This window comes from Lissotriton helveticus, chromosome 7, assembly GCF_964261635.1.
Source record: "Lissotriton helveticus chromosome 7, aLisHel1.1, whole genome shotgun sequence".
NCBI lineage: Eukaryota > Metazoa > Chordata > Amphibia > Caudata > Salamandridae > Lissotriton > Lissotriton helveticus.
This window is the reverse complement of record NC_136068.1, coordinates 1,191,574,039-1,191,588,954: the sequence shown is the minus strand read 5'-3', so window position 1 is coordinate 1,191,588,954 and position 14,916 is coordinate 1,191,574,039. Positions and strand designations below refer to the sequence as shown.

The following is a 14,916-nucleotide window of genomic DNA, read 5'->3' as shown; positions in this document are numbered from 1 at the left end:
GATAAGCCAGTAGTCGATTCTGGTGTGAAGATTATGATAGGCGGAGTAGTGGGTGTAGCCCCCCAGAGTCGGATTTAGGGAACGCCAGACATCGCCAAGACCTAAACGCGTCATAACCCCCTGTAGTTCCACCGCCGCAGCGGCCGGCTTGCGGTGCGGGCCAGCAGATCTATCCAGTGTGGGGTCCAGAGTAAGGTTCATGTCTCCCCCCCACCAAAGGTCATCAGGGTTGTAGTGCCTGAGCTTACTCGCTAACCCCTTGTAAAAGTCTGGGGAGTCAAAGGTGGGACCATAGGTGTTGACAGCTACGAAAGACATTCCCCGACCAGTGCACCTAGATATTACATAACGGCCCTCCGGGTCAGCCTCAAGTGTTTGTTGTGTGAGTTTAGATCTAGGGTTCACCCATGTCATCACCCCTCTGGCGTGTGTAGTGAATCCAGAGGTCGCCACATTACCCTCCAGTCCCCTATGGTGTAAGATTCTGCTGTCCATGGGGAGGTGCGTCTCCTGGATCAAGGCCAGATCTATGTTGTGTCTCTGCAAATAGCTCAGTACCTTACGCACTTTTCTGTGATCATTGAGGCCGCGCACGTTCCAAGTGAGCGCCCTAATTTTGTCAGCGCGCGCGTTGTTCATATCAGTCGCCATTGCTTCAGATGTGTCACGCATTCGCTCTCTAAGTGTATGTCGTCTGTGCATTCTCTTTGTGTATCGTCTTTGTGCCCAGTATGTACTACATCATGTTTCATGCTGTGTGTGCCAAGTAGCGCATGAGCTAAAGTGTCCTCCCTGGCGCCGCCAACAACTGCCCCAACACCCCCCCTGTCAGAAGTCCCCCCCCCACAGCAGCCCATCCCCAACTTGGCCCAGCCTGAAATCACCCCCCCCCCCCATCAAAACTCCCCAATTGACCCATACAGGTCCCAATCGGACCCCGTTGTGCTAATAGCTCTGGGGCAGAGGTCGCCAGAATTAGAACAGGTAACGATTGTAATTAAACAGTTTTTACAATCCAGCTCCCCGCCTCATCACCCAATATATGTCTTTTAACGGCAGCCCACATCCGTATGTCTGTATATGCAAGCTAGTGTCCTCTGCCGGGACATCAACGTCCACCTCTCGATGACTAGCAAGCTCCGAAACTGCCAGCCCAAATCAGGGGCGTTTGCCCAGAGCCCCACAGCCAGCCGAAATAAAGGATAAAGAATCAAAAAGTATAACTGTGTAATGGAACAGTCTCTCCGTATCTGGAAGTCTTGGGTCTCTCACAGCTAACCCACAGGACTCTCCATTGGCACCATCTGCAAGACCGGGGAATCCAATGTTCAACGCCCATCTCCGACTTCGTCACTCCTGTTTTTCGCTGATCGTAATTGCTTGGGGTGAATCAGAGGGCGTAGTGCGGTCATTCTTGGTCGTCCAAGCCACTGGTAGGGTCCTGTTCGTCCGGTTGTCCCCTAGGGCTGTTCCGTTGTTCCTTGGACCAAGTCTTGAGCGCCTTTTGGAGGTCCTTCGGGTCTGTGAAGAAGTGGGAATGCCCTAGTTGGTTTATTCTCAGCTTTGCTGGGTACAACATGGCGTAGCCCAAGCCAAGATCCCGGAGCTGTTGTTTATACGGAGCAAAGTGATGCCGCTCTTCTTGCACCTTAGCAGTAATATCTGGATATAAGGAGATGTTTGCGCCCTCGAACTGCAGTTGACCCTTCTCTCTGGCCACTCGTAACGCTGAGTCCCTGTCTCTGTAGTTCAGGAGTTTGGCTATTATAGGCCTCGGGGGGGCCCCGGGCGCGGCCTAGGACCCAATGTGCGGTGCGCTCTCTCCACTATAAACATGGGTGAAAATATGCCATCGCCCAGTACGGTGGTCAGAAGCTTCTCAACAAATAGCTCCATCTTGCCCGTTTGGGTCGTTTCCGGGACCCCAGTGATTCGTATGTTGGATCTCCTGGAACGGGATTCCAAATCCTCCGATTTGTCCTGAATCACCTGCAAAATCTTAGCCATATGCTTGCGATCTTTATCTAGTTCCATTTGCCCCTCCTCCACTTCAGTAATCCGTCTTTCATACATATCTAGACGTTCCGCATGTTTGTCGACCCTTTCAGACATCCTGTCCATACGGTAAGTGAGAGCATCAATCTTCGTCCCTATCGACACCATGCTGTCCTGCAGGCCCTTCTCCATGTTAACTAGCAACTCCTTGATATCAGAGTATATCGAGGTGTCTTGTGTTACAGGAGGCTGCCCATTGTCGGGTTCCCGTGTGTCTGAGGGCTTCGTGCGCCGCTGTTCGAAAGGAAGTTTGGACTGCGTTTTGTCTCCTTTCCCCATCGTGCAGCGATGTTTCTCTGTGGGTCCGCTCCGCGTAGAACAGCTCCGGGGGAGGGAAGGTCTCGGTGGCTGTTGTGTCACCGCCACCAACCAGGCACCCGGTCTCCTCAGACTGTCCCCCGGCGCAGCAGCCACACTTATCTAGCAGGCGAGGCCAGGACAACCAGACCAAGATGGGGGTGGGGGGGGGTGCCTCGAGGCAGATCAGGGCGGCGAGTAGCGTGTCCTCCGCAGCAGGCCGCGCAGGGCCCAATATGTCACCGCATCTGACCCCAGGTGAAATATCCGCACACCTTTTGGGTTATCTCCCTGTTTGTGGAAGCAGAGGAGGCCAGTATAAGTACTCGCGTTGTACTGCAGTGTGGCGCGCCAGGCCCAGATCCACAGTAGGTCCACCCCAGCTGCTACAATATGGCGCCCCGGGTTCCACCGCACTCACCGCCCGGGTGGACATCCAATGCCAAGTGAACAAGGCAGCTCTGCTGTCTGTGGAGAAGAGCCTCACCGACCGGGATCCGGCTCTCAGGCAGAAGGCAGGGAGGCCCCAGCAGGCCGCAGCTTCCAACCGCGTTGTTTGGGTGCGTAATGCTGTCGCGAGCCCCACTCCAGCTCCAGGTATCGTAACCAGCCCTCCAATGTCCCCAGGTCAATGCTGCAACACCCAGTCTGCTCTGGTAAGGCCTCCACGCCTGGCTAGCAGTGCAGCAACGCGTCTATCCGGGGACGCGAGTATGGCGAGCCGCCCGCTCCCCGCTGTGTTCAGGAGACGCTTAGGCTACTGCAGGTAACTCCCCTCTCAGTCCGCTGCACGCGGGGATCCGGTACTCACCGCTGTCCCTGCTTGCGATCCCGCTCGTCGCTTTGAGTCCCGCGATCCTGGCCACAGCAGTCGCCGGTCGAATGGTTCTGCGTGCGCCGCACGTCGTGTGATGCACTCCGGGGGCAGCTCCACGCCGGGACGCGGCTCCGAGGCCCTGACCCCCGAAGTGTTGGGCCACAGCTTCCCCCTCTAGGATCGTCGGACTGCTCCCGCTCTGGACACCGAGTGTGCCGGTGATGCTTAGAGGCTATGCACTGTCCTCGTCAGTCGACAGGCGCGTTATTTTAGGATAAATGGAGGATTTTGCTCAGCACTCCAGCGTCTGCCATCGACGCTAGCAAGCTCCGCCCCCCAACCTCAAGTAGTTAACTAGGAGATTAAGCTCATTGTCAAGCCTATCAGTCTCCGCTACACCTTTTTTAACGATACCAGCTTGTGACTAATAAATAGTTTTTTGCTTTCACAAAGCCAGGTATCATTTTAGATTCACTTTTCTAAACACCCCTGACCCTACCTACACTCACTCCAACTCACATAGCACTCACAATTATTTAAGGTGCTCCAGCATAGTCGCTAGTCGTAGCACGCCCCGCCCCGCAGCGGAACGGGAAGACCCCGATGATGAAGCATGACACCAAGGGCCCTTTTGGTGGGTGAGGGGTATTTTAACAAACACTGTGTATGCCAACAATATCTGGACTCACGGATGTTTACAAATGGAACACATGATATATATATGGACAAATAAAGAAGAAACATAACATCACAGAGAGGTGAGGCTGCAGAGAGAATGCTTCCAGTTTAGAATAACAGGAAGGTTGTGAAGAGGTGAATTGGGAGACCTTTCCTGCATTCCATCTCCAGAAACAGTCTAAGGTGCTAAGAGAGGTAATTGCAGAGCTTCAGATCATATGCCACGAAAGGCCGTTCTTCGCGAGTTTGGACACCCAGCCTGGTCAGGAAGCCTGGGTTTCTTGTAGTTGAGCACCATCAAGCATGTTGAATTTAGAGCCTAGGTAACCTTGTTCACTCATTAAAGATCCCACAACAAACCCCGACATTGATTCTAGAATGCAGAGGGGGCTGGAACAGTGTTAAAGTTAGGGGACATTAAAATTCCTGTGGCTGGTGGTTAGTCTACAAACACAGTGAGCTGCTTTAACTCATTTAAATGAGGTCACGCATGGATGAGTAACTCGTATGAGGACTCCATTGATGTGTAATAAGACAAGGAAAGTGCCTGCACTGTGGAACAAAAGGTCATAGAAGGGAGGAAGAAATGTAAACCTAAACCAACCCTTCTCTCCATGCCTTTTATTACATGGTCATGAAGGACAGTGAGGCTTACTTCAAAAATCTATAGATTTACATACCGATGAAATATAAGAAAGGAGGGACGGATTGTTCCTCTTTATAGGAGGATAAACTAAGGGCGTATTCAGTTAGTTTCCGATAAGATACTTGCAGACATACATCTTTCTATGTAGCACATACGTCCCAGCAGTCATCAAACCACACTTCTTTCACAACTCAGGGAGTAGTTCTACTGCTCACGAGTCCTCGCTCACTAGCCCTCACTGGGCACTCAGGGATATAAACATGGTGTCTGTCACACGATCTTCTGCCATATATATTGTTCGCGTCAGATCGGCAGAAAGAATAAATAGGTATTGATAGAATTTAATATTAAAACTTCCAGAAAAATATTTTATACGAGAGTACTTATATTCTCACCAACAGGTGCTTGACCCAGAGCGGTCAGTTAAACTCCACGACAAACGACAAGAATGAATGTGCCGCTGCACACATGCGACTGAGGCGTAACATCAGTAACTCCTCCCTTTGTTCTCGACTAGCAGAAAGCCCAGCAAAGAAAACAAAAACATGCGTTCAACAGTATTTAGAATCTCAAGAAAACATACCTCACCTCTATGTTTAAGTACCAGCACAAAACAAGTGAGACTATATTTTCTGTTAAAATGCAGTATCGATAATAAGTTAATTATTTTAAAGCAATTTGTCAAACCGTTTCGCCATCAAGTCCCACAAACAGAGTGTCCCCTTAACCTTTGGCTACTAATCAAGTATCCTATGGTGTTTTAGGACCTAGGGTGAGTCTGCTCTAGTAGCTATCAGCAGGGGTCTCCAACCTTTTCTGTAATAAGAGCTATTCATTGTTAAAAGAAAATCATCATCACCTACTAATATTGTTAGTGTTTTAATAGTGATCACGTCAGACAAGATTATATAATTTCTTTTCCGTAATTACTCAAATTTACAGCAGAATTGTGCAAAATGCAGATCCGTCGAAATGCATCTCTGCTTCAATTTTTGGAGTGAAGAAGCATTTAAACAAAAAAAAGACATTGTGAATAACACTTGCTCGTGCTCTGTTGTTCCTGTACGATCCCAGTCCTTATTTACCTCGACCGACACGTAGTGACATAATAGTGTTGTTTCGGGAATCTCGGGTAACAAGAATAACATGAAATTCCTTAAATTACACTAGCATAATTCAAACTTCAGTCAGGCCTACAACGGTAATACTTGACAATTATAGCTGCAATACCACTGGCACGAAGGTAATAATATTGGTAATACTGCATGGTTTAAAATTCAAATCTCAGATTTAAATATATTTGGACATTCATTTTTCTCCAAGCATCAGCTTATGAATTCTGAAAATACACACATTTTCATCTTGACTATGTGCTCTACAATTTTCTTATACACTTATGGATTCAAACAACCATAAAGCTTCTAATTTAGTAGGCTGGGCTGCACACCATAAAGCTACTTCTAACTACCGAGCTACGCATTAGAGAAACCTGGCCTATGATAGATCTGCTCCAACTGCTCTCCTCAGCACTGTGGCTTAAGGTATGCCAGTTCCACTCATTCTTCTCAGTACCAGACCTAACCTAGGTCTATTCTAGCTGCTTTTCTCAGCACTGGGGGTTAGTGTATTTCTGTTATAGCTGCTCTTTTCAGAACAAGGGTTTAAAAAGATCTGCTTGCCAACTAGAGGTACTGTCCGCAGCACCAGGATCTAGGATACATCCAATTTAGATGTTGTTTTCATCGTCAGAGCCTAATATATGCCTGACCTAAAGGCTGATCTTGCCATCAACGACTAGGGTATATCTGCTCTAACTGCAATCACCGGCATGTGGGCCTAAGTAATAATGCACTAGCCATTCTCTTCTGCACCGGATCCTAATCTCTGCATGATTTAGACGCTCTCCTCAGTACCAGATCTAGGTTATGCCTAGCCTAGCTGCTTTTCTTAATACCTGGGCCTAATGTATATCTGGTCTTTATTCTACCCTCAGCACCAGGGCCTAGAGTATGTCTCCTCTAGCTGCTCTCCTCAGCATTGGGCCCTAATGTTTGTCTGCTCTAGAGACTGTTAGCTGTTTTAGCTGCCCTTCTCATCACCAGGCGCTGATTTATGTCTGTCCTAGCTGCACCCCTAAGCACCAAACGCTAATCTATGTCTGTTCTAGCTGATGTCCTCAGCACCTGGGCCTAGGAGATATCTGCACTAGAAGTTCTACTCAACACCAGGTTTTGGTGTATATCTGTTCAGGCTGCTCTTCTCTGTACCTGGCTAGCCATTTATGTACTTTAACACTATATGAAGCACCAAGATAAATCCCCACCGACTCCATTTCCACTGCTCTGACATGCCTGATAGGCCCATGATCTTTTGTTCTAGGTCTTGCTCTTAAAATATAAAATCCTACTGAAGCAGGTTCAAACTGAGGTGGTGTAGTGTGCAAAATAAGGATGTACTGGGATGCGGCCCGAGTAATTACCAGTGGCGGAGGAGGTTAATTCGCGCTTTGCACCATCACTTTTTTGTATACTTCAGTGCAATGCCCTCAGTGCGATGAACATATCCAGATGAGGGTCCTGGGCTCACTGTCCTACTGGTACTAAGCTACACCCGACTGAAGAGTTCCAGTTAGGGCGAAACGAGCCTCGGTTTGCTAGTGTTCCAGTTCAGGGAAGACCTAGTCTGGCAGTTCGGGATGGACTGTTCCTATTGGAGCAGGGTCAAGACTGATTTGAATATGGCAGGGTCTAAACTGAGATGGCATGGTATGTAAAATAACGATGGAAAGGGATGAAGCCCGAGTAATTACCAGCGGCAGAAATTAAATCAAACATTTCACCTATACCTTTTTGTATACTTCTTTACTATTAAAAAAAACACAAACACCTTTTTTACTAAAAACTCTCAATGAATGTAAATGTACCTGTGTGGTCTGTATACTTTTTTCATAAGTAAAACCTGGCTTTACTGTTATTTATGCCCCTCGGTGTATGGAAAACTATGCAAGTCCCCATGCGGTTATGTGGTTTATCTTGCTTTGCAAGCTTCCGAAACCACTGTTTGTTTTGCTTTCATTGTTTAACCATGTCTATGAGGATTCTGCTGTTCTCTGTCACGGGCCCTGTGACCAGTGACACGGCACCCTACATGGGTCTAGAACCTGATTAAGGTGCACTGTGACATCACACACATCTGGCAGTCATTGATGTGAGGTAGGAGCACCCAGTAGTTTTAAATGGAACGGCCTTGCTACTACTTGATAGTCTTCAGCCCAGACACATACTTCTTGGATTGAAACAACTCTGACAAGTTGCAGCCCACAGTGAATTAATAATGAAATTAATTTGGTAGGTACTGAAATACTGTGCCACCCAAGAACCCTCCAAAACCAAGCAGCACATCCTTAACACGGGTATTTTAGGACCACCACGTCTGACGAAGGTTCCTTGTGGTCCAGAGCGTTAACTATTAAGAAACGTTTGCATTATTTCTATGTGCATCAATAAATTAAGAGTTGGGAAATCCAACAGGGTTGCCTTTCGTATAATGCAAGCACATAGAGACATAAATAACATAGAAGCACACATCTTAACGCAAATATAGACACAGTAGAGCACCCAAACTCTAATGCCTAAACAAACCAACAGGCACCCAGATACAAGCCAACAGTCTAAAAGCCATCCAGAATCCTGAAGGCATATGTGCTAAAGCAAACAAAAATGCAGTACCCACCCCAATTAGGTACATTCACACATAAGTAGCCAGAGGCAGATACAAACAAGGATGGAAAAATGCCTAAAAGGTCCCCATCTGCAGATAAAATTATATTTAGAGTAAAGAAAGGCGTGGGGCGTCATCACATATTCATTGCTTGGCCTCCCATCTGAGTAATGACTTCAAAGAGAGTGATGGAAGCAGGGCTTTAAGTGGGATGAAAAAACTGTGGGGTCTCTCAAGGGGGCGTGGCCAAATACAATTAAGGGCGTGGCTTAAAAACATGTAAGCAAAAAATCTGTGTTTAGCATAGTGTGCCACCCGACTTGTATTTTGCTGTTCCTGTCATTGCGTCCAGATATATGATACAAGAAGTCACATCATACCTACAAGTCAGGACTATTGGCTTTGTCAATGGTTGTTAGTTGCATAAGATAAATAAGCAGCAACTACGGCTTGTATACAATATTGAAAACACTTCCACTTAAAGCCCTGGTGGTGACACCATGACAATGTTGCTGCCCCTGAGATTCAGAAAGAGAAGGTACATCCAGAGAAAAAATGACTCTTCAAAGGATTTCCCTTCCCCTACAACGCTCACCACGCACACATGGATGTGCCTGCTGTCACTGCAGTCCGAAAAAAAAAAACCCGGACCGCCTATGCCAGGGCACAAATCAGAGCACGATAGAGACCCGATTCGAGGCCCCCTTTAAAAAATTGCCGGTGCTCAGACCTGGCCCACTTAAAGCCCTGGATGGAAGACTTTAAATCCCATGTTCACCCACTCTTTGCCCTCCTTGGAACTAACGCTTGAAATAAAAAACGGCGTGCAGGGTACATGCCCATTCAGCCCTAGGCCTCTTAATATAACCACAGTGTGCAGCACTACAGTTATCTTCTCCCATACACGTTTAGCGTACGTGTAATGGTGTGGCAAATAGGGAGGCGCACTGGGCTTGGTGTGTGGACAAGAACCCTGCCCAGTACTCGCAGAGAAGAGCAGCAGGCTGTGCTCTTGAAGCAGTGACGGCACATTGCCCGCGCGCACTGCCATAGGACATGCCTAGAGAGTATTGGGCTACTCTGCTACTGGTCATAAACCATGTCAATGAGGCACTAGGGCATAATTCACAGAGGTGGCAAATGTCATGCTTTGCGCCCAGAGCGTACTGGGGACTAAAGTAATGGGCTCCGCATTAGGCCATGCCCAAAGGTGCTGCGGGGACGGTTGGCAAGGGAAGAGCTGCAAGACATGCCATGTGCTTCCTCGGTACAGCTGCGACCTGGCCAGAGCTGCTGCTGGGGGCGAGCGTACTGGGCAGCTCCGCATGTGCACAGAACATACGAGGTAAGGGCTGTGAACAGAGGGCACTGAAGAGAGGAGCAATTGGCACACAGCTCAGCCACCCTCTGTGCACAGTAAATGCTGGACTGGATACAGCGCCGAAGGCCACACTAGATGCACTCTGGCTACAGCAACAGGCTGCACTCTGCCAGTACGGGAAATGGTGTACAGAATAAGTCAGGCCCTTTCCAAGTACCCATTCTCTAGTCAAGGTCACAGGCTATGCATCCGAGCATTTAGGGTCGGTGTACTGGGCAGACCCGGTAGAAAAGAACATTTCCTGTGAATAACACCCACTGGGAACAGCTGGAAGTCATGCCTGAAGCTGGGGCAATATGCATACAACAGGGCCATGTTTATTGGCTGCTGAGCTCGGTCACAGGTCGTACAGAATGAGAAGTGGGGCAAGGACACTGTGTCTCTCTTAACCCCTTCCACGCTCATGACGAGCTGGGCTCGTCATGAGGTAGCCTCCTCGCACGCTCATGACGAGCCCAGCTCGTCATGTAAAGTGCGGTTTTAAAAATCTCAGCGTGCGAGCGGAATTCCGCCCGCACGCATGCGGTTAAAGGCTGAGTCTACCACGTAGTGAGGACAGGAGCTACAATTTATTATTTCATTTATTTAATATTGATACGGTCACCCAGGTCCTCGTCAGCAGCAGGTTGGGCTATAGAAACGCCCTTTACGCGGGAGCCCCGGCCAAACTGCTGAAACAACTGCAACGCATACAGAACGCCTCTGCCCGCCTGATCCTCGACATCCCTCGACACAGCCACATCACACCCCACCTGAGAGACCTGCACTGGCTGCCCGTCAACAAGAGGATCACCTTCAAACTCCTCACCCATGCACACAAGGTACTCCAAAACACCGGACCAGCACACCTCAACGCACGACTCACCTTCTACACCCCCGAACCGCCAGCTCCGCTCCGCCGACCGCGCTGTCGATACCGTTCCCCGCATCCAAAGAGCAACTGCCGGTGGCAGATCGTTCTCCTACCTCCCTGCCAAGACCTGGAACACCCTCCCCATCCTCCTACGGCACACCCAAGACCTACTTACCTTCAGGAGGCTACTCAAGACCTGGTTCTTCGAGCAGTAGCAGCACCCCCTCACACCCTAGCGCCTTGAGACCCTCAGGGGTAAGTTTTTGATTGATTGATTGATATAAAAAAAACACAACTCCCATATTTATTGGAGATGATATAACTCACATTCAATTTTACATATACAAATAACTTTCTGCCGAGAGTTACCGTTTACATTCATTGGGAGGCCTACAGATTAGTTTGTCAGATTTCCATCTCACCAGCTGATCAGTCTCTAAGCAGGACGATACATATAAATACTGAAAACAGCTAAACACATTGCCCAGCTTCATCACAGATTTGTAAACAATATTAAATAAATCACAAACATTCTTAAGCAAACACAACTCTTTTTAACTACATTTTGCAAAAAGCAGGGGCAAAACCCTTTACTTCTTCATACAAAACCTGCATTTGGGCACCAGACAACAGCTTGCCTAACAATCCATCTTCTGACTAACCGAATGCAATCCTTTTTATGAAGACAGTAAAACAATTTTTGACGTACTGTGTTATCACTGTCAAGAAACACAGCAAATAGGCGCTGGTCCGTTCCCCCATGTGAGCCTCTGACAACCTCCCCCACCTTTTTGCATAATTGTAACTATCTTGTTGTTTGTTTTAGCAATCTGAGAAAAGCAGGTGGATACAGCCGTTTAAAAACTGTGGCCATCTTTGGCTAGTAATGTTTAATTATATTGCAATTCTAGTGTTATATTCAAAATACAGTAATATAAAGCAGTATCCATATTCCATTTCCCTACTTCAGATCATGACCATTGGAATGATGTGATTCTCTGGCCGTGGTGTTTTCTTTGTACTTATGGATTCGTTACATTTGCCACATAATCTATTCTGTGCTGCACACTATGCTGATTTTAACAAAAAACGGTTTCTGTCTGAAATGGATCAAAAGTTACTAAAATTGCTGTCACACGTTGCAGCACAGAGGAAAGCCCTTAAGAGAGGTTAACAAGTCACCTTTACGTTATTTATTGTTTTATGTAGGTGTTCGACTGATACTAACGATGTGAAACATTTGCCCAGATTGTGCTAATGTGTAAAAAATAATTATTAATGCCTCTATATGTGAAACTTTTGGTCTCATCTTTTGCCTTTTCTTGCTGCATGATTTAGTCCTCCCCTTCCTCATAATTCCAGTGGCCCTCCTCTACATCCAGTAACTGACACATCTATGATCCAGGGTGTCTAACACATGTCTACGAGACCAGAGTAAAAAACATCTTCATCCATTCTCCCAGCTAAGCTTTTTAGGGTGCGGTCTTTATAAAGGTAAACTGCTATTTTGCAGCACTGGAGGTGTAACTAAATTAGTTCGATGAGAGGCAGCTTTCTCCCTCAGAACACAAGTCCTAAAAGACGGCATAATATATATACACATTGGTGATGTGACGCACTATAAGAAGACTACTGATAGTCCCTCATTGCACCATTATATAATTATGTGTGTGCCTTGCTTCCTGTATAATTTTAAAGTTCATTCACAATAGAACCATATTCTATCATTCTGGAGCTAACATGTCCGTGCTTGCCGGACATATGTACCCATAGAATGAGCAGCACTTTGATAGAACTGAAGCTGGAGGGAACAGAGATACGAATTAGGAATTTCAGGGGTAACATGTTGGTACTGGAAAATGTAGGTAGTGCCGCTCAGATGCGGGCTGCTGCTCTAGCAAGTAAAGTTAAGAGGACGTTCAAAGGAGATTGAGAGGAGTTAGGGTGCCACATTTTCATTGATAATAAGCAGTGTTGCAAATTATGAAACAGGTGTATGCTGTTAAAGCTTGGTATTTCGGTGGCGGGGGTACCAATATCTAGTAGTTGAGGATTGGGATCCTGGTACGAGAAAGAAGTGTAGAGTCAAGACAACAAGATTTAGTTCGGTAGGTCAGAATGTCAAAGTCTGCCCTGGGGATCACTGTGTCACAGTCTCCTAGGAGACAGAGTACTTGGATCTGATATGGAGGTAGTGTTTTAGGGTCTGATATGAGGTGGAGGATGCAGCAACAAAATCTTTTTAAGGGCTCAAAGGTTTGGCATGGGGTAAAGGATCATGTACTAAGTTTTGCACTTATGATAGGAGTCGAAACCCAGGGAGCAGGGACAATTATGCTTTAGGGGGTCTCACTGTAAACAAGTAACCAAGGTGCCTGGCTCATTAAGGAGGTGCGATGGCACGATAATATGGTGCTGGTCAGAGTATCAGGGGATGGTACAGTGTGGGACATGTCCAGGCGTTATTGTGCAAAATGGAGGATGACAATATCAGGTTACTGGTGTAAAGGTGCCATGCGCTTGAATGGGAAAAGGTTCCCGCCTCAGCTCTTCGCAGTACAGCCAGGATACCAGGCTCGGGTATTGGTATTGGTGTTAGTGTAGTAGTCTCTGTAATTGAGTATGACAGTGTGCTAGATTCTGGTATCAGTGTCAGAGGGCAGGACTCTGGTATGGGAGTGCCATCCTTTGTATGGAGATGTATGCGTGCCTTTAAGTCAGACTTGGTGTGGGGTTCTGAGGCCACAGTGGGAAAGTTTGGGGCTGACAGGCTGTGTAAAGAAGGTGACAAAGAGTCAAGGTGGCATGCTGTGGTACTCTAGGGTCTTATTTCCAGGCTTTGGGCTGAAAATGTTAGGATTCCAGGGTCTGGCAAGAAGCAATAAATAAAATAAGGGTGTCAGGGTCTTATATGGGATGCCAAAGTATCACTCACGCCCTGGTCGAAAATCCCAGGTTTTTGCACTGAGTGGTATCCGACTGTTACAGTAAACAAAGGTATTCAGGGACTCAAAGGAGGTCAAATGCCAGGCTTTTGTTTTGTGGAATCAGAATCTCCTCATCTGGTATAGTTGCCAAGGCATGGTTGTGGAACACAGATCCCGGTGACAGTGGTAGGGAGAGCAGGATGTGCATCTCTGGAAAATGGGGGCCTTAGCCCAGAATTTGGCAGTGGTAGCAGGTTGTTTGATTGTGGTATGGGATGACAGAGTCATTGTGTCTTTCCTGGAATTAGGGACTTCATGGTGCTCTCTCTTGTATTGGGGCGTTCACTCTACATTTTTATGGTATGTGGAAATCCTTGGGCCTTATCATATGAGGACGATAGAGAGTGGGTAAAGATGCATTAAACTGCTGGTAAGGGGTGTTAAGGGTCCTAGGAAGAAGAGGCTAGAAAGCATTCAACTGCTATGGGGCAGTCCGAGTGAGTCTGGCAGTTGAGGGTGTAGGCTCTGATAATGTTGGGCCAGACTCTGTTATGGACAGTTTCAAAGGGCAGGGTTCTGGCACTAAGATGCCATGCTCTGGGCACAGTGCCTGGCCCTGGTATGGGTGAGTGAAGCCGACTCGCTCTGTAATGGGCCAGGGTGACTGGCCCTGGTTGGTACGAGGCTCCCACAGTGACATACTCTGGTTGATGGTTGTCTGTAGGGCAGGCTGGCGCGCGGCTGTGTGGTGTTCCTGTCTCCGGTTCTAGTAGGGATATGGGCAGCGTGCCTGGTCTGCTGAGTTTCACTCTGCCAGCTCAGGGAACGGGTGCCAGGCTCTGGTTTGAGCAAGTCAGGCTGTAACATTTCTGGTACGTCAGGACCCCATAACCTGATATGAGGGTGACAGGGCTCCCAGCCCTGATATGACTCTCCGGCCTCATACGCTGTACTTCTATACAACCCACAGGTCCGACTGTTCCTGTCCAGCTTCCCCAGGTGCTCAGCCTAGATGGAGCAGTGTCAGCCGCTTTTCTCCCAGCCTGTCACCGGACACATCATAAACAAACGGCCTCCTCTTACCGTGCCCCGGGGTCCTGTCATCTCCCGGTCCTGCGCCTTCCCTCGCCTCCGCCTCTGCCCGTCCCTCGGTCCCCAGCTCCGAGCCGCTGTCTCCGCTGCCGTGCCAGCGTTGAGCAGTGACAGGCCCAGGCAGCACCAGCCGAGCGCCGAGAGCGCGAGCGCGAGCGAGGCAGTCATCGCCGTGCACATCGGCCCGCAATTAGCCGTCCTCTTAAAGGGACCGGCGGCACCTGCCAACACTGGTGGGAGAAAAGTACTTTTGCCACTGCGTTAACGTTGCCCCAAGATCTTTCCGTTAAGTAATTAAGTAGACGGGAATATATATAGCAGTACGTTCGCACTTCAAATCAACCTCATGTAACTTAGCGTTTGCTTTTGTAATTTGTTCACTTGTAATGTTCTCATGTATCAGTTCTGTTCCTATTGTGAAGCGCTCTGACACCTTCGGGTAAAGTCCGC

General features: G+C 48.0%; 1 protein-coding gene across 2 annotated transcripts in view; it reads right to left on the bottom strand.

Annotated features, from left to right (window-relative positions):
• Window positions 1-14,654, bottom strand: part of TEX2 (testis expressed 2) — a 664,178-nt gene extending 649,524 nt beyond the window's left edge. The window contains exon 1 of one of the 2 annotated variants that reach the window (XM_078654347.1): window positions 14,458-14,654. The gene's annotated coding sequence lies outside the window, so the exon portion shown is untranslated. The remainder of the gene's footprint in view (window positions 1-14,457) is intronic. The other variant, XM_078654349.1, reaches the window with a different exon arrangement.
• Between the last annotated feature and the right edge of the window lie 262 nt (window positions 14,655-14,916).